Source organism: Oncorhynchus clarkii, chromosome 22 (assembly GCF_045791955.1).
Source record: "Oncorhynchus clarkii lewisi isolate Uvic-CL-2024 chromosome 22, UVic_Ocla_1.0, whole genome shotgun sequence".
Classification (NCBI taxonomy): domain Eukaryota; kingdom Metazoa; phylum Chordata; class Actinopteri; order Salmoniformes; family Salmonidae; genus Oncorhynchus; species Oncorhynchus clarkii.
This window is the reverse complement of record NC_092168.1, coordinates 24,931,456-24,948,808: the sequence shown is the minus strand read 5'-3', so window position 1 is coordinate 24,948,808 and position 17,353 is coordinate 24,931,456. Positions and strand designations below refer to the sequence as shown.

The 17,353-nt window shown below is 43.8% G+C and overlaps 1 long non-coding RNA gene across 1 annotated transcript; it reads left to right on the top strand.

Moving 5' to 3' along the window:
- The first annotated feature begins 290 nt into the window (after positions 1-290).
- On the top strand, positions 291-3,952 carry LOC139380997 (uncharacterized). The gene is made up of 3 exons (XR_011628495.1): positions 291-451; positions 3,028-3,235; positions 3,433-3,952. It is a non-coding gene; the product is annotated as an uncharacterized lncRNA (long non-coding RNA).
- The last annotated feature ends 13,401 nt before the right edge of the window (positions 3,953-17,353 follow it).

Here is a 17,353-nt window from a genome sequence, read left to right as displayed (position 1 = left end):
TAATTGTGCATGTTTACAAATCAGCATTACATTTTTGGGTATGGGCTCCCATATAAAACAGCTAGTTGCAGGGAACTCACTTATACCCACGTTTTCATTCGCAATTTGCTTTCACCACATGTAATGATTTGCATGATATTGATCGGTTTGTTGTAATGTTGTAAGGTAGACCTACTGTACTTTTATATTTGTCTGATAGGGTTAATCATTTATTTTTGATAGGCTAACGTTATTTAGTAAATGCTGTTCTAGCAACTGGGCTTTTGTCTTGATGTTAAAATGTACCCGGAACCAGGATAAAGTGAATGAGGGGGCAGTTGAAGTTGACGAGGGGGCTATTCATTCTTTGGGGTTCTTGCATTGGAATTACATTGAATTCTGCTTACATCACGCTATACCACAAACATGAAGTTCAAATGTCAAGACTCATTGTGTGCTTTTGAAGTGACAGGTGGGTGCGAAATCTGTATCTCCGCTACACTGTATCAGCGTGAAATAGGGGCCTTCTAGCAGTCTTAAGGATAAATATTCAGCAGGATCCAGGCAGGAAGAGGTTCAAATGAGTGTTGGATATATTCACACAGTGCTGGTGTTTAAAAGATGAAGGTGAAATTTATAAATATAGACAAAGTTCTGACATTAAAATGTCGGCATTCAAAAGGAAAAGACTCTCATCAGGCAAAACCTGTCTTAACCAATAAAGCACAGATGGAGTCTACCAGGCTCAGATATGGCCACCCTTTGAGTTACCCAAAAGAGAACTAACTAGAACATCCCGAAATGGTCATTTAAATACACTTGGCCACACCTATTGATGGCGAGCAGGTCAGGTATATCTATGTATGCTAAAGCACGCGCGTTCACACAACATTAAACATGACGGAGAAACAGGGCACATGCTCTCCAAACAGTATTTGATGTTTGGATGAAAAACATACCCAAATGAAACTGCCTATTTCTCAGGCCCAGAATCTAGAATATGCATATAATTGTCAGATTAGGATAGAAAGCACTCTAAAGTTTCCAAAAAGGTCAAAATATTGTCTGTGAGTATAGCAGAACTGATATTGCAGGTGAAAACCTGAGGAAAATCCAACCAGGATGTGCTGTTTTTCCTGAAACCTCTCTGTTCCATTGCATGCCTTCCCTCCATTTAAAGGGATATCAACCAGATTCCTTTTCCTATGGCTTCCACATGGTGTGAACAGTCTTTAGACATAGTTTCAAGCTTTTATTCTGAAAAATTAGCAAGAAAGAACACATCGCGTCATTGGATGGCTGGGTGCCAGCAGAGCTTGGAGCAGACATTTTCTCTCTAACTCCTATTGAAAAAGCTACGGTCCGGTTGAAATATTATCAATTATTTATTGTAAAAACAACCTGAGGATTGATTATAAAAACGTTTGACATGTTTCTTTGAACTTTACGGATACTATTTGGAATTTTCGTGGTGGTGGTGCTGGAATGGCCCCAGCCTTCATCCAGGGTGCAGCTGCAATGTTTCCTGGGGTTCACCAACTTCTAACGCCACTTCATCCGGGGTTACCGCACCCTGGCTTCCCCCCTGTCAGCACTCACTTCTCCCAAGTTTCCGTTCACGTGGTCCCCTGCTGCTGACCGGACGTTCCGGGACCTCAAATACCTCTTCACCACTGCTCCCATCCTGGTTCTTCCAAACCCTTCCCGTCAGTTCATGGTATAGACCGATGTATCGGATGTAGGAGTGGGGGCGATCCTGTCCCAGCAGTCTGCCCTGGACCTGAAGCTACATCCCTGTACCTTCTTCTCCCATCGCGTCAACGCCACAGAAAAACTTTGATCTGGGAAATCGTGAGTTCTCGCAGTGAAGATGGTGTTGGAGGAGTGGAGGCACTGGCTGGAAGGGGGAGAACATCCAGGGTGCAGCTGCAATCTTTCCTGGGGTTCACCAACTTCTAACGCCACTTCATCCGGGGTTACCGCACCCTGGCTTCCCCCCTTGTGATATGGACCGATATGGACCGATCACAAAAATCTGGAGTATCTTCGTTCCGCCAAACGCCTTAACTCCAGGAACGCTAGATGGGCCCTGCTGTTCACACGGTTCAACTTCTCCCTCTCATATCGGCCGGGACCCAATAATGTCAAGCTGGATGCACTGTCTCGGTGGGCCACCAAAAGTGTTGTCGCACAAACGCCAGTGTGTGCCCAGAACAAGACTCCTTGGCAAGCTCTGGCTGGCAGGAACCAGGATGGCAGGCCAGTCTGGAAGAGTGGGCCCACTCCAGGACCGCAGAGCGGACTGCATCAAGCACGAACATCTGGCTGGCCTTCTGCAACCTCTGCCTGTCCCTCAGCGTCCCTGGTCCCACATATCCCTGGATTTTGTCACGGGCCTCCCCATCTGAGGGCAACACTGCGGTCCTGACGGTGGTCGACAGGTTTTCCAAGGCTGCCCACTTCATTCCTCTCTCCAAACAACCCTCGGCTAAGGAGACAGCGCAGCTTATGGGGCAGCACGTCTTCTGGATCCATGGACTGCCCGTGAACATAGTATCCGACCAGGGCTCTCAGTTCTTGTCCCGGTTCTGGAAGGCGTTCTCCACCCTCATTGGGTTATCAGCCAGTCTGTCCGCTGGGTTCCACCCCTAGTCTAATGGCCAGTCGGAGTGAGCTAAACAGGACCTTGAGACAACTCTGCGCTGCCTGGTCTCCGCCAACCCCACCACCTGGAGCCAGTAGCTTGTGTGGGTGGAATACACACGCAGCGCCCTTCTCTGCTCTGCCACAGGCCTATCGCCCTTTGAATGTTCCCTAGGGTATCAGCCCACCCGGCTCCCCTGTATCGTTTTGGGCAGAAGGTATGGCTATCTGCCCCTCCGGGTGGAATCCCGCAAATTCTCCCCCCGGTTTATTGGCCCGTTTCCCATCTCTAAAAGTATTAGTCCCTCTGCTGTTTGTCTTCTGGTGCCCTGTACCCTTCGTATACACCTTTCATGTGTAAAAAGTTAAACCCATGTCTCACAGCCCTTTGTCTCCTGTTTCTAGGCCCACTCCTCTTCCCCATCTCATCGACGGCCAACCGGCTTACACGGTGAGACATCTCATGAGTGTTCGACTGCAGGGCAGGGGTTTCCAGTACCTGGTTGACTGGGAGGGTTATAGCCCGGAGGAGAGGTGCTGGGTCCCCGCTAGAAACATCCTGGACCAGTCCTCATCGTTGACTTCCACCACCGGCATTCCAAACTCATGACTGGTGAGATCTTTTTTTATTGTGACTTGTCAATACTTGGCTATTACTTGCTATGATTAAAGACCTTTGGACACACATCTAATCAATCGGAAAAAGGACATTTAACGCAGTGGTGGAACTGAGTTTGGGTCCAGGATGTCTCTGGTGTCACACCCTGATCTGTTAATCCTGTCTTTGTGATTGTCTCCACTCCCCTCCAGGGCGGCGACCATCTTCCTGTCACAATCGTCGTTGGAAGCATACTCGGATCAAAGCACAGCATGATCTGGGTTCCATATATTTATTAATGTGAAACTTTGAACAAGACAAAATAAAGAAACAACAAAACGTGATGTAAATGAAGTGCTCAAAGGCAACAACACAAAAACAAGATCCCACAAAACACAGTGGGGAAATGACTACCTAAATATGGTCCCCAATCAGAGACAACGATAAACAGCTGCTTCTGATTGGGAACCATACCAGGCCAACATGGAAATAAACCACCTAGATAGGAACACCCCCCTTAGTCACACCCCGACCTAACCAAAATAGAGAATAACAAGGCTCTCTATGGTCAGGGCGTGACACTTCCCCATTATCCTTTGTGTATTTATACCTGTGTTCTCTGTTTGTCTGTTGCCAGTTCGTCTTGTTTTGTCAAGTAAACTAGCGTTTTTTTGTATCAGCTCCTGCTTTCCCCCAGTCTCTCTTTTCTCTTCCTCCTGGTTTTGACCCATGCCTGTCCTGTCTTGTCCTTGAGCCCGCCCGCCTGACCACTCTGCCTTCCCCTGACCCTGAGCCTTCCTGCAGTCCTGTACCTTTGCCCCTGTTGCTTTAATAAACATTGTTACTTCGACACGGTCTGCATCTGGGTCTTACCTTTATCCTGATAGTTGGAGCCTTCAAAACTGTGAGCATCTGCTCTTGCAATCATTGTCATGAAGCCACACCCACCCACTCCTGCTAGAAGTGCAGAAGGAGAAAGTTTAGGCTACATAGAAATAAAAATAAGGATTTTTATCATCCTAATGGAGGTGTAGATTACGTCTATCATCCTATTTGAGGTGTAGCATACATCTCACATTCCAGTGTTCCAACTTGTTAACAAGGCTGCATGGGATTTCTGTTAATGCGACTCCATGCAGCCATTGGCAATGTCCGCTTTAGGTATAATGCCAGGAGCCACTTGTGGATTTGACAGCTATAATGCAGTGTCACCTCCAAAACAAACGTTATAGGATGACGGCTGAAGCGTATCTGATTGAATAGAGCGTCCCCACTCTATCTCTTTTTTACTGTTGTTTTGGGAGGCAGTATGAGGGTGGATGTTTTTATGGGTGGCTGTGGGGGTCTAATTGGTGCCCTGTGAGAGAGGTCAGAGACTCTCTCTACACACACACACACACACACACACACACACACACACACACACACACACACACACACTCTCACAGTTCAGTGGTTCTGTGCAGAGCCTGGGAATGGAAGTCAGAACTGTGTCTGTCTGAAGGTAAACAAACAGAGAAGACAGAAGGGCGAGGGCATTCCACAGGCCTGTCTGAACACAGGAGAAAGGGAGAAGAATGAAAATATGTGAGGGAAGAAACAGAGAGAGAAAGGGAGAGAGTGTAAAAACAAAATAAGTTATTGCGTAAGAAAGAAAATGATTCCTGCCAGATCTCCCCATGATGCTGCGTTTCTTATAAGAGGGTTTATGCATTTCTTAACAACCAATGGGATTCCTTAGAAATGAGTCAGGATGTCCCAGCTGTCCATGTGTGTGTGTTTGTACATGTGTGTGTGTGTTTGTACGTGTGTGTTTGTCCGTGCGTGTGTGCGTGCTTGCGTGCGTGCGTGAGTGCGTGAGCGTGCGGGTGTGTGTTTTGGTCAGCCTGTTTTCCTTCTCCAGACACTCCCAGCTGTTTTCCAGGTAGTGTTCTCACGGTGACTGTGGCCCTGCCTACACTTGGCCACCAGGTGAATGTAGCCCACCTCAGCCACACCCCTTAATGCCTCTGATCACAGAGAGAAGAACAACAAAGACCAGAGAGAGAGAGACAGAGAGAGAGAGAGAGAGGGGCAAGATGAGACAAAACAGAGAGAGAGAGAGGGAGTGTGAGCGATGTAATGAGCTCATGCTATGTCTCCCGACCCAAGCCACCCAGAGTGACTCATCCCTGGTAGGTGTGTGTGTGTGTGTGTGTGTGTGTGTGTGTGTGTGTGTGTGTGTGTGTGTGTGTGTGTGTGTGTGTGTGTGTGTGTGTGTGTGTGTGTGTGTGTGTGCACATCTGCTTGAGAGTGTGTCTGTGTATGTGCAAGTTCTGGGTGTGTGCATGTGTGTGTTTACAGCTGCTGTAGGTCGGGTATAGGTGTGTCTTTATTACAACACATAGAGAGCATGTTTCTTCAAGCACAGTATTTCCACCAGAATTTCCAGAGAGGATCTCAACAACAACTAATACTGTCATGAAGAACAGGGGAAAACAAAGTTATCTCTCCAATGAAAGAGAGATAAGCGTGTAAGGACAGGGGAAAAAGAACAGACATGCTAAAGATGGAGGACAGGGGAAAAAGATGAGACATGGTAAAGAGGGAGGACAGGGGAAAAAGAGGAGACATGGTAAAGAGGGAGGACAGGGGAAAAAGAGGAGATATGGTAAAGAGGGAGGACAGGGGAAAAAGAGGAGACATGGTAAAGAGGGAGGACAGGGGAAAAAGAGGAGACATGGTAAAGAGGGAGGACAGGGGAAAAAGAGGAGACATGGTAAAGAGGGAGGACAGGGGAAAAAGAGGAGACATGGTAAAGAGGGAGGACAGGGGAAAAAGAGGAGACATGGTAAAGAGGGAGGACAGGGGAAAAATAGGAGACATGGTAAAGAGGGAGGACAGGGGAAAAAGAGGAGACATGGTAAAGAGGGAGGACATGGGAAAAAGAGGAGACATGGTAAAGAGGGAGGACAGGGGAAAAAGAGGAGACATGGTAAAGAGGGAGGACAGGGGAAATTGAAGAGGGAGATGGACAGTACGCTCTTAGAAGTTAAGGTGCCTGGAAGAACCTTTAGGGTTACCACCCTGTCAGAACCTTTCCATTTGAAAAAGGTTCCTTGAAGAATCCCACTAAAAATGGTCTTAGAGGAACCACTGTGTAAAGGTTCCAACCCGTCATGTTTTTCATGAAATTGAATGATATTTGAAGGAAACCAGATCAAAGTACGATGACCAAAGTGTGAAAAATGACTGTTACTTCTACATTGATAAAGTTTGATCATAAAGTTACTGGTCCCTGCCCAGCCTGCTCACCAGAAACACATGTCAATTTCTCACTTTTGCGAAGGTCCTGAGGACATTGATAAACAACACTGGCCTCAAACTCATAACACTCAGAGCCAGAGAACACTGCTGAGGCCACTGCGCCACGGCAGTTCACAATTCTCCAGCAAGCAGGGAGAGTATTTTATGATGCTAAATGGAAACAGAGCATTGTTTTTATTATTATTATGTTTTATGCTTTCCCCAAACCATAGCACTAACCTTAACCACTTGGAATTAATACCTAAACTTAACCCTTTGAGTTGTTGCTGATAAAAGCATGGAGCCACACGGAATGAGCCCTGTAACCATGTGGAATTAATGGGTCAAAATTAGACGTTCATCCACATTAAGTCAAATCCCGATTTGAAGCTATGAGATCATGTTGCCCCTCCCCCATGTCAAAAACTTGGATTCATTATTAAGGGGACAAGGTGACATCACCTTAACTCTCACTTTAATACACCAATGTTAACATTATATTATCTTACCTCATTTAAATGTGTATCGCCTTGTAACCAACATCGGACAAAGTGTGTTTGCAGAGGGGCGTGGTCTATATAGCTAGATAGCTACTCTACTGACTTTAGGGTGCCAGCAAATATAATTAAAGGTTTACCCTATTCATCTATGGCCAAGATACGTATATGTTTCCCCTTTCATCTGTGTCTGGTGTTAGCTATTCTGAACAAAAATATAAATGCAACATGCAACAATTTCAAAGGTTTTACTGAGTTACAGTTCATAGTAAGAAATCAGTCAATTTAAATAAAATCATTAGGCCCTAATCTATGGATTTCACATGACTAGGAATGCAGATATGGATTCGTTGATAACAGACACCTTTAAAAAAAAAAATGTGGATCGGAAAACAAGTCAGTATCTGGTGTGACCACCATTTGCCTCATGGAGCTATTGATTGTGGCCTGTGGAATGTTGTCTTACACCTCTTCAATGGCTGTGCTGGATTTTGGCGGGAACTAGAACACGTTGTCATGCACGTCGATCCAGAGCATCCCAAACATGCTCAATGGGTGACATGTCTGGTGCATAAGCAGGTCATGGAAGAACTGGGACATTTTTAGCTTCCATGAATTGTGTACAGATCCTTGTGACATGGGGCTGTGCATTTTCATGCTGAAACATGAGGTGATGGCGGCCGATCAATGGTACAAAAATGGGCCTCGGGATCTCGTCACAGTATCTCTGTGCATTCAAATTGCCATTGATAAAATGCAATTGTGTTCATTGTCCTTAGCTTATGCCTTCCCATACCATAACCCCACCGCACTCTCTTCACAACGCTGACATCAGCAAACCACTTGCCCACACAACGCCATACACGTGGTCTGCGATTGTGAGGCCGGTTGGACCTACTGCCAAATTCTCTAAAATGACTTTGGAGGCTACTTATGGCAGACAAAAGGAACCTAAAATGTTCTGTCAACAGCTCTGGTGGACATTCCTGCAATCAGCATGCCAATTGCAAGCTCCCTCCAAATTTGAGACATCTGTGGCATTGTGTTGTGTGACAAAACTGCACATTTTAGAGTGGCCTTTTATTGTCCCCAGCACAAGGTGCAACTGTGTAATTGCACCTTGTGCTGATCATGCTGTTTAATCAGCTTCTTGATATCCCACACCTGTTAGGTGGATGGATTATCTTGGCAAAGGAGAAATACTCACTAACAGGGATGTAATCAAATTTGAGCACAAATTTTGAGAGACATTTCTGGGATTTTCTATTTCAGCTCATGAAACATGGGACCAACACTTTACATGTTGCATTTATATTTTTGTTCAGCATAGATACTGGCTAGCAAGGTCTTCAGCCAGCATGAAAAATGGGGGGAAGGGTATTTCAAAACACAGACGCAGTTGTCAAGTTGACGCATCCATCAGTGCTGGTGTGTATAAAACATTTTTTGAGGTGGGAGACGGGATAGCAGCCGAGCACCCTGTTTGGTGTGTGTCGAGGAAAATGCCATCCCTTGAGAGGGCAAGAACAAGATGTATTTCAGGAAAAGTGCAGTATTATCATAAGGAGGCATATACTTGAAATATGGAGGAGGAATGGAGGGGAAAAGAGAAGCAGAGGAGGTCTAAGAGAGAGAGGAAGAGGGTGAGCTTGAATCTGAATTTATTTTTAAAAAATGGTGGAAAAAAGGGAGATGGTTTCTGAAAGAAGAATGGTAGAAAGTGTAAGCAGAGTGAGCTGTATGCCGGATCCAAGACAGGAGTTCAAATGGAAGTGAGTAAGGGCGAAGTATCGAAGGGGTAGGTGTGGTGAAGTTCTCGGAGCCCAAGGCTTGCACCAAGGGTCAGCATAAAGATGAGTCTGTTATGGTAGGAGTGACATTTTTTTAAAAGCGGACCCTTGCCTTTGCTCTGATCCGTTTGTGGCTTCAGAGTTGGGTGCTATGGAATCGGTGAGGGTAACAAGAAGTGGTCTTGTGATAATTGTTTGGGTTTCTGCGGGTCAGAGGGAGCAGGCCCTCCGCATTAAACAAATTGGGACAAGAAAATTGCCCCATTGAAAGGAGTGATTACTGGGGTAGCAGTAAATGTGAAAGGGGAAGATTCCCGGTGTTTATGATGCTCATATTTGGTGCAACGCAGACAGGGTGGCGTGAGTGGTGAAACAGAAGAGTCGTCTGTTTTGAGTTTGGAGGTTGATTCTTTGCCCGATAAAGTGATGTTAGGATATATAAATGACCCTGTATGAGCTTTTGTGCCGAATACATTACGTTGTTAGAGGTGTCAAGTCAAGCTTATGGGCATGTGGCAGCAGTGTGTAGGACTGAGGTTCCTAGGTGTGAGAAGTGTGCAGAAAAGCATGAGACAAAAGAATGGTTAGCATTGGGGAAAGTAGTGGTATGTGTTAGTTGTAGGGGTGCCCATGGGGCTGGTGATCAGAAATGTCCGGTGCGAGAGAGGCAGGTTGAGGTTTCCAGGGCAGTGCAGTAGTGCAGAAGTTGTCGTATGCTGAGGCAGTGAAGAAAGTAGAGGAAGATGGGTTAAGGGGGAGGGATCCTGAGAGGAGTGGTGTGAGTAGTAGATTCATACTAGTACAGAGGGATATGCTAACAGGTGATATCTGCTTCAGCAAGATTGGCTTTTTAGCGTTTATAGAAATGGTTATCAACTGCACTGCAGGGATGAAACATAAGTCACAGAAAATTGAGGTTGTGGTGTTACCTATCAAAGAGGTATTTGTATGTACGAGACTTGACTTCAGAAGAGTTACAGGGTGTGTTGAGTGGTGGTGTCCCATCCTTTCAGGCTGTTGGCCTGATGTAGGAATAAATAGATTTAAATGGTGGAGTTTTAGAAGGTGTAGGGTTAGATGGTAGGGTATTTGTTGATTTATTTTCAAGGAAAGTATAAGGGAGTTATAATCCAGTCAGGTATGTGGTGGTAACACAACATGTATTGGATGCCAACCGCCGTGATACCTCATCGAAGAAGAATAAAACATTAGTTTTGATATCATTGATACAATTTCAATGTTGTTTGAGTTGCTTTGTGTATCACCAAATTTGCTTGAGATGATTTTATTGCAGCACTGCTCACTGCATCCAAGTTGCTTGACATAGTTGTTTCAAAGAGCTGTTGGTCAAGGCAAGCTCATGACTATAAGCTCCCCGCCCAGTCAGCCTGTCTTTTCAAACTGGTAGTTAGCCATGAGAGAAAATGTACTTTTCAGAATGACTGTTCAGGACCTTCAATAATACATTATATTGTAGAGATGTCAGCCTATCAGATTGGTGTCATCCCTGTTCTTCATGTTAAGTTTGCACAGTGCAAGTTTAAACACTCCTTGAATATTTATGCACATTACATTATAGCCGATTAGATACATTAATAAAGTGGTAATTAATCCAAATTTAAAAAAGGCATTGACTCTTGAAGAACTCATACTCTGTTGGCCGCATTGAAACTACAACACTGTATTCAAACTTAATATATAATGTCACTACAACAGAACCCTAATGGGTGGGACAAAAAATATCTAGCTTATAGCCACTCCCCTACTAAACCACACCTCCACTCCAGGGTTCCTCCAGGAACCCGTTGCTACATTGAACTATTAAAGGTTCCTCCAAGAACCCCTTACCTAACCGAAGGTGCAAATATGAACCATTGACTAGCAATGGTTCCTTGAGAAACTCCAGGGGTTCGTTGAGGATCTCCAGGGTTCTTTGAGTTACCACTAATTCCAAGAGTATTGAGAAAAAAAAAATGAAGAAAAAAAAAAGCTTCTCCTGATCCAGTTCTCATAATAGCTACAGTACAACTGCCTGGAGATGACAGAAGCCCCTCTCAGAGCTGGCTGAGCTGGGGAGAGTTTTAGAAATCTCACTAGCCATCACCCACTCCCCTCTCCTTCTCCCTTTTACCAGCCCTGGGTGATATGGTGGAGACGGCATATGACTCCCAGACATCCCGCCCCTTACCCTCTCGCCTTCTCATCCCTCCTCCCCCTTCCCTCAGCAACAGGGAAACACCACCTGGACCCTAGCCATAAGTGCTCAACACAATGAGTGCTAAATGGCAATGAGGCGTGTGTGAGTGAGTGAGTGAGTGGCCGTGGGGGTGTATGTATATGCATGTGGGGTATTCATGGTGGTGAGTAGCAATGAGCTGTAGGTGTATACTGTATGTATGTGTGTGGTGGTGAGTGGCAATGAGGCGTGTGTGTGTGTGTGTGTGTGTGTGTGTGTGTGTGTGTGTGTGTGTGTGTGTGTGTGTGTGTGTGTGTGGCACAAAGTGCAGGCTGTGTCTGTACTCCCCCTTTCCTCCTTTCCTCTCCCGATCCCCTCTCTCTATCCCTTTTCTCCCACCTCCTGCTCCTGTCGTAGTGGAAATAATGGGGCTGGGACAGTTCCACTGGACCATGACTGACCACATGGACTATAGGGGTGGGAGAGAGGAGAGGAGAGGAAAGAGGAGGAGAGCGGGAAGAGAAGAGAAGAGGAGAGAGGCGATGGTTCACTCAAAAAAATATTATGGGCTAAAAACAACCCAATTTGGGTTATTGATTACCCTGCACTGGTTAAATAGTGGACAGAAGCACCATTGGGAAATTTTGACCCAGCCAGTTGGGTTGCGTGAAAAATGCATTATAGTAATAATGTTGGGTTGTTGGGATTACCCAAACATGGGTTAATTTAACCATCTGTTATGTATGTTCTACTCTCATGCTGGGTTGACCTAGAAGCTGGGTCTTTTTTAATATAATCCTTAAATTATTTTTAGGAGGTTTGGCGTATGAAGGGAGTGTCTTTTAGATAGACCTTATTGGACACCCACGAAAGTAAATGTCATCCATGTTCATCATATGATAACTTTTATAACACATTCTATAATATATATATATATATATATATAGATAGATTAAAACAAAGTATATCACCTTATTGTATCCCGACAATGCGGTTTGCATAGGTTTTAGGGAATGCATACACTTCTGTAAGTGTCATTGAACGCATAAAAAGATCAATGTTCAACCTTAGCATGTGAAAACTGTGATGTCCTGTTTGATACCAGAGCTCTGAGGAAGGTGTCAAAATCGCTAAGCAGCTAACTTCGAAGCAGTGTGCCAATGAGTGTATCACTTTATCAGAAGTACGTCATCAATGACATACGAAGCGTCATTTGATCAAGTGCTTTTTCAAACAATTTGTTGCAAAATGCGAGATCCCAGTGTTTGCGTTGTTGTTTCTGTGCTTTCTTCTATTCCAAGCTGCTTTTAACTTGTTTGGGATAGGGGGCAGCATTTTCACTTTTGGATGAATAGCGTGCCCAGTGTGAACTGCCTCCTACTCAGTCCCAGATGCTAATATGTGCATATTATTCGTAGTAGTATTGGATAGAAAACACTCTGAAGTTTCTAAAACTGTTTGAATGGTGTCTGTGAGTATAACAGAACTCATATAGCAGGCAAAAACCTGAGAAAAAAATCCAAACAGGAAGTGGAAAATCTGAGGTTTGTAGTTTTTGAACTCCCTATTGAATACACAGTGGGATATGGATAAAGTTGCACTTCCTAGCGCTTCCACTAGATGTCAACCGTCTTTAGAACCGTCTTTAGAAACTTGAATGAGGATTCTACTGTGATGTGGAGCCGGATGGGAGCTCTTTGAATCAATGGTCTGCCTAAAGCCTCGTTCTCAGTCACGCGCTTTCACTTGAGAGGTAGCTGTCATTCCATTGCTTCTCTACAGACATAGGAATTCTCCAGTTGGAACATTATTGAACTTTTATGATAACAACATCCTAAAGATTGATTCTATACTTAGTTTGACAAGTTTCTTTGACCTGTAATATAACTTTTTGAAGGTTTCGTCCGAATGGACCAGATCGCACATTTGGATTTGTTTACCAAACGCCCTAACAAAAGAAGCTATTGGACATAAATGGACATAAATTATGGACATTATCGAACAAAACAAGCATTTATTGTTGGCTGGGTGGTGATCTAACATAATCGTTTGTGGAGCTTTCAAAGTAAAGCATTTTTGTAATCAGACACTGTGGCTGGATTAACGAGAATTGTATCTTTAAAATGGTGCCTAATACTTGAGAAATTTGATTTATGAGATTTCTGTTGATTTGTATTTGGCACCCTGCCATTTCATTGGCTGTTGGTGAGCGGAACCCCAGTCCTAGACAGGTTAAACACCAACCTCTACTGGAGACCGTACTTTTGTACAAAACGATTTACCTGACTGGCAGCTTAGCAGGTAAAGTAGGGAACAATGGAAGAGTCAGTGATGTAATAGTATGATGTTGAATCCTGTTGAAGGTACACTATTAGAAATGTTTTAATTTGAAACCACATTTTCTGCACTGTTGTTCAAATGATTTGTTTTATTTAGTATAGTATAAGCGTCTGTCTTCAACATCCTAAATAATGCCAGGCGAAAAATGGAAGCGTGATGTAAGACGTGAAACTGTTTGGTATTCCAACTGATTATAGGCTACTAAAGCCAACGGATAGGAATAACATATATCTAATAATCACACACTGCTATTTATTGCTGACCAGCAATCAGTACAATTTGGTGAACACACCAAAGCCTGCAAAATGCCTTTGTTTCCCATCACTAATGATAACTGAGCAACACACCAGATGAACAGGAATGACATTTACTCTCATGGGTAGTTAAAAAGAACTAGCTGAATGCCACACCCCTACTAAACTACGCCTCCAGTCTTCTGATCTGACGAGCTGTGTCATATCGCTATAAGCCAGCACCCAGCATCAATAACCCAGCTGTTTTTGAAGAAAACTACCCAACTAAGTGACCCAATGCCTGCAACCCAGAATATCACATACTCAAGAAGAGTACAACCCTAAACACACACACACAAACATACACTTGGAAAGTATTGGCATGTGTTTGAAGTCTATTTTCAAATTCAAATATTTATATACTCCACGCATTTGAATCCAGGTCTGTTTGATATTTTAAATAATGCATTTGGAAATAAGAATTGTAAAATAGCACACACACACACACAATGTATTCAGTCAAAAACAGTGGTTCCAAACTGTGGGTCACGGCAGGAGTCCAGGTGGGTCGCAGGATGACATTTCTTTGTGCATTGTTTCAAAGTATTTCATTATTATACAGTACATTTCATAAAATTGGACACAAGTACCAGTGTTGAAAAAAGTACCCAATTGTCATGCTCGACTAAAAGTAAAGATACACTACATGACCAAAAGTATGTGGACACTTGTTGGTTGAACATTGCATTCCAAAACCATGGGCATTAATATGGAGTTGGTAGCTCCTTTGCTGCTATAACAGCCTCCACTCTTCTGGGTAGGCATTCCACTAAATGTTGGACCATTGCTGCAGGAACTTGCTACCGTTCAGCCACAAGATCATTAGTGAGGTTGGGCACTGATGTTAGGCCATTAGGCCTGGCTCGCAGTCAGTGTTCCAATTCATCCCAAAGGTGTTCAATGGGGTTGGACTTCGCTTTGTGCATGGGGCATAGTCATGCTGAAACAGGAAAGGTCCTTCCCCAAACTGATGGCACAAAGTTGGAAGCACAGAATCGTCTAGAATGTCATTATGTGCTGTAGTGTTAGGATTTCCCTCCACTGTAACTAAGGGGCTCGAACCATGAAAACAACCCCAGACCATTATTCCTCCTCCACAAAACTTTACAGTTGGCACTATGCATTGGGGCAGGTAGTGTTCTCCTAGATTTGTCCGTTGGACTGCCAGATGGTGAAGCATGATTTATCACTCCAGAGAATGCGTTTCTACTGCTCCAAATGACAATGGCGACGAGATTTACCCCGCTCCAGCTAAAGCTTGCCATTACGCATGGTGATCTTAGGCTCATGTGCGGCTGCTCCGTCATGAAAACCCACTTCTTGTGCTGACCTTGCTTCCAGAGGCATTTTGGAACTCGGCTGCAAGTGTTGCAACCGAGGACAGGAGATTTTTACGCATTTCAGTACTCGGTGGTCCCATTCGGTGTGCTTCGCGGCTGAGCCGTTGTTGCTCCTAGACGTTTCCACTTCACAATAAGTGGAAACGCAGGGCAAAAATTTGGCAAACTACATTTTTACTATATGACTAAAAGTCTAAAGGTATTTGTTTTTAAATATACTTAAGTATCAAAGGTAAATGTAATTGCTAAAAGTGTGTTGAAAGCAAAAGTATAAATAATTTCACATTTTTTATACCAAGCAAACCAGACCAGATTTTCTTGGTTTTTTTATTTACGGACAACCAGGGGCACACTCCAACACTAATTTACAAACAAAGGATTTGTGTTTAGTGGGGTGGCAGGTAGCCTAGTGGTTAGATTGTTGGGTCAGTAACCGATCGGTTGCTAGATCAAATTCCTGCGCTCACAAGGTAAAAATCTGTTGTTCTGCCCCTGAACGAGGCAGTTAACCCACTGTCCTTAGGCTATCATTGTAAATAAGAATTTGTTCTTAACTGACTTGCCAAGTTCATTTTAAAAAAAAATAAGTTCCACCCATATTAGAGAGTAGGGTTCTTCATTTTATAAGTGTGTAAATTGGACCATTCCTGTTCTGCTAAACATTTGAGTACTTTTGGGTGTCAGGGAAAATGTATGGAGTAAAAAGTAAAATATTTTCTTTAGGAATTTAGTGGAGTAAAAGTAAAAGTTGTAAAAATATATATATATAAATAGTATCTACTTAAGTAATACTTTACAGTATTTTTACTAACACCCGCACTCAAATTACATTCAGTGAAATGTTTTGGAGAAAAGGGGTTTATTAACTTGCTCTTTAACTTTAATTAGCAATTTAACTTGCTCTTTGCTCTGGGTATGTTTTTTCATAGCTCAGCTTATGGTGGGTTTTGAGTCAACCTGGTCTAAAACACCGCACTACAGACACCATAGTGAACCAAATTGCATTAGTAACCCCGTGCTGATTGGTTCCGGTAAGGCTGAACATTCCATTTCCTCACCACAGTCTTGACTGTATCTGGCTCATGTGTCACTCTCTGTTATATCCTCCAGTAACCCCTCACTGTAAACACAGGGGACCTGACCTGACCTGGGCCTCACACATATTTCAGAATACAGGCTACAGCATGATATTACCCTTTCACACAATATTTTGTAATTGTGACAGTCATGATGGATCGTGTGTGTGTGTGTGTGTGTGTGTGTGTGTGTGTGTGTGTGTGTGTGTGTGTGTCCATAGAGAACATTTTGGCTGTGTTTAGCCTGATACATTCATCTTTATTTAATAGGGCAAAATAGTGTGCTTAATTAGGCCTAACGAGCAGAGAGGGAGGGGAGACGTGATGGATGGAACCTCATTTAGAGAGAACAGGTGAGCCCTCTCCTGTCAGAATCCTCAGTCCTTTCAGGATTGTAAGATTTTTGGCAAAATCAACAATTCCCTGCATATTATGCCAGGGCTTGCATCTTTGACCAATCCCTATTACCACATAAAACAGTAAAGTCATCGCAATATTACCGCATATACAGTAACAGTCCGCTCAAAGCACTACAAAATCGCAATTTTAACCAATCACCACACTGTCAACAAACCTTTTCCGTCATCAGCGCACTTTCATGACAAATTGCACTAAATCATTGTTAATTGCCATGCAACATTTCAGAATTATGTCAGCAAAGTCAAGCATTTTGGCCCGCAAATGTCACGCTACTGAATCCTTCAATCCTATATCCCTCTCTCCTACCCCCTTCAATCCATTGCGATTAAGATCCACGCTGTAGATCCATTGAAATGTAATGGTAATTTCCGATTGAGCATATGCAACGTTTACCGTGAATCCAGTCTCTGCGAAAGTGAAAACATTGCCTTTAAATTTCAATCGCTATGGATTGAATCTAACCCTGACCCTTTCTGTTACCCCTCTTTACTAACTTGGGTACAACCAGTCCTTCATTCCTGTGTTATATTCTACCCAGGCTACTGTGATTCCTCTCTGTAATCTATGCTTCTTTAGCCTCTGCCCCACACAGCTCTACCTGCTCAGGACAGAACTGAAATAATAGACTGGGTTTGATTTGGTCTGTTGTCCCTCGAAACCAACTCTTCACACTCATAAACATGTCAACACACAAATATGTCTCCAACCTCTCACCTACACACACATGCTACATGCACACAATAACAATCTTACCCTCCCCCTCACAAACATACACACCCCACCCTCCCCCCAACACACACATGCATTCAAAATACAATCACCTCCCTCCATAAACTCTGCCCGCCATACACATACCCCCCCCCCCCAAACACACACTTATATCCCAACCAGACTGTTACACTGACACCTGGTTTCT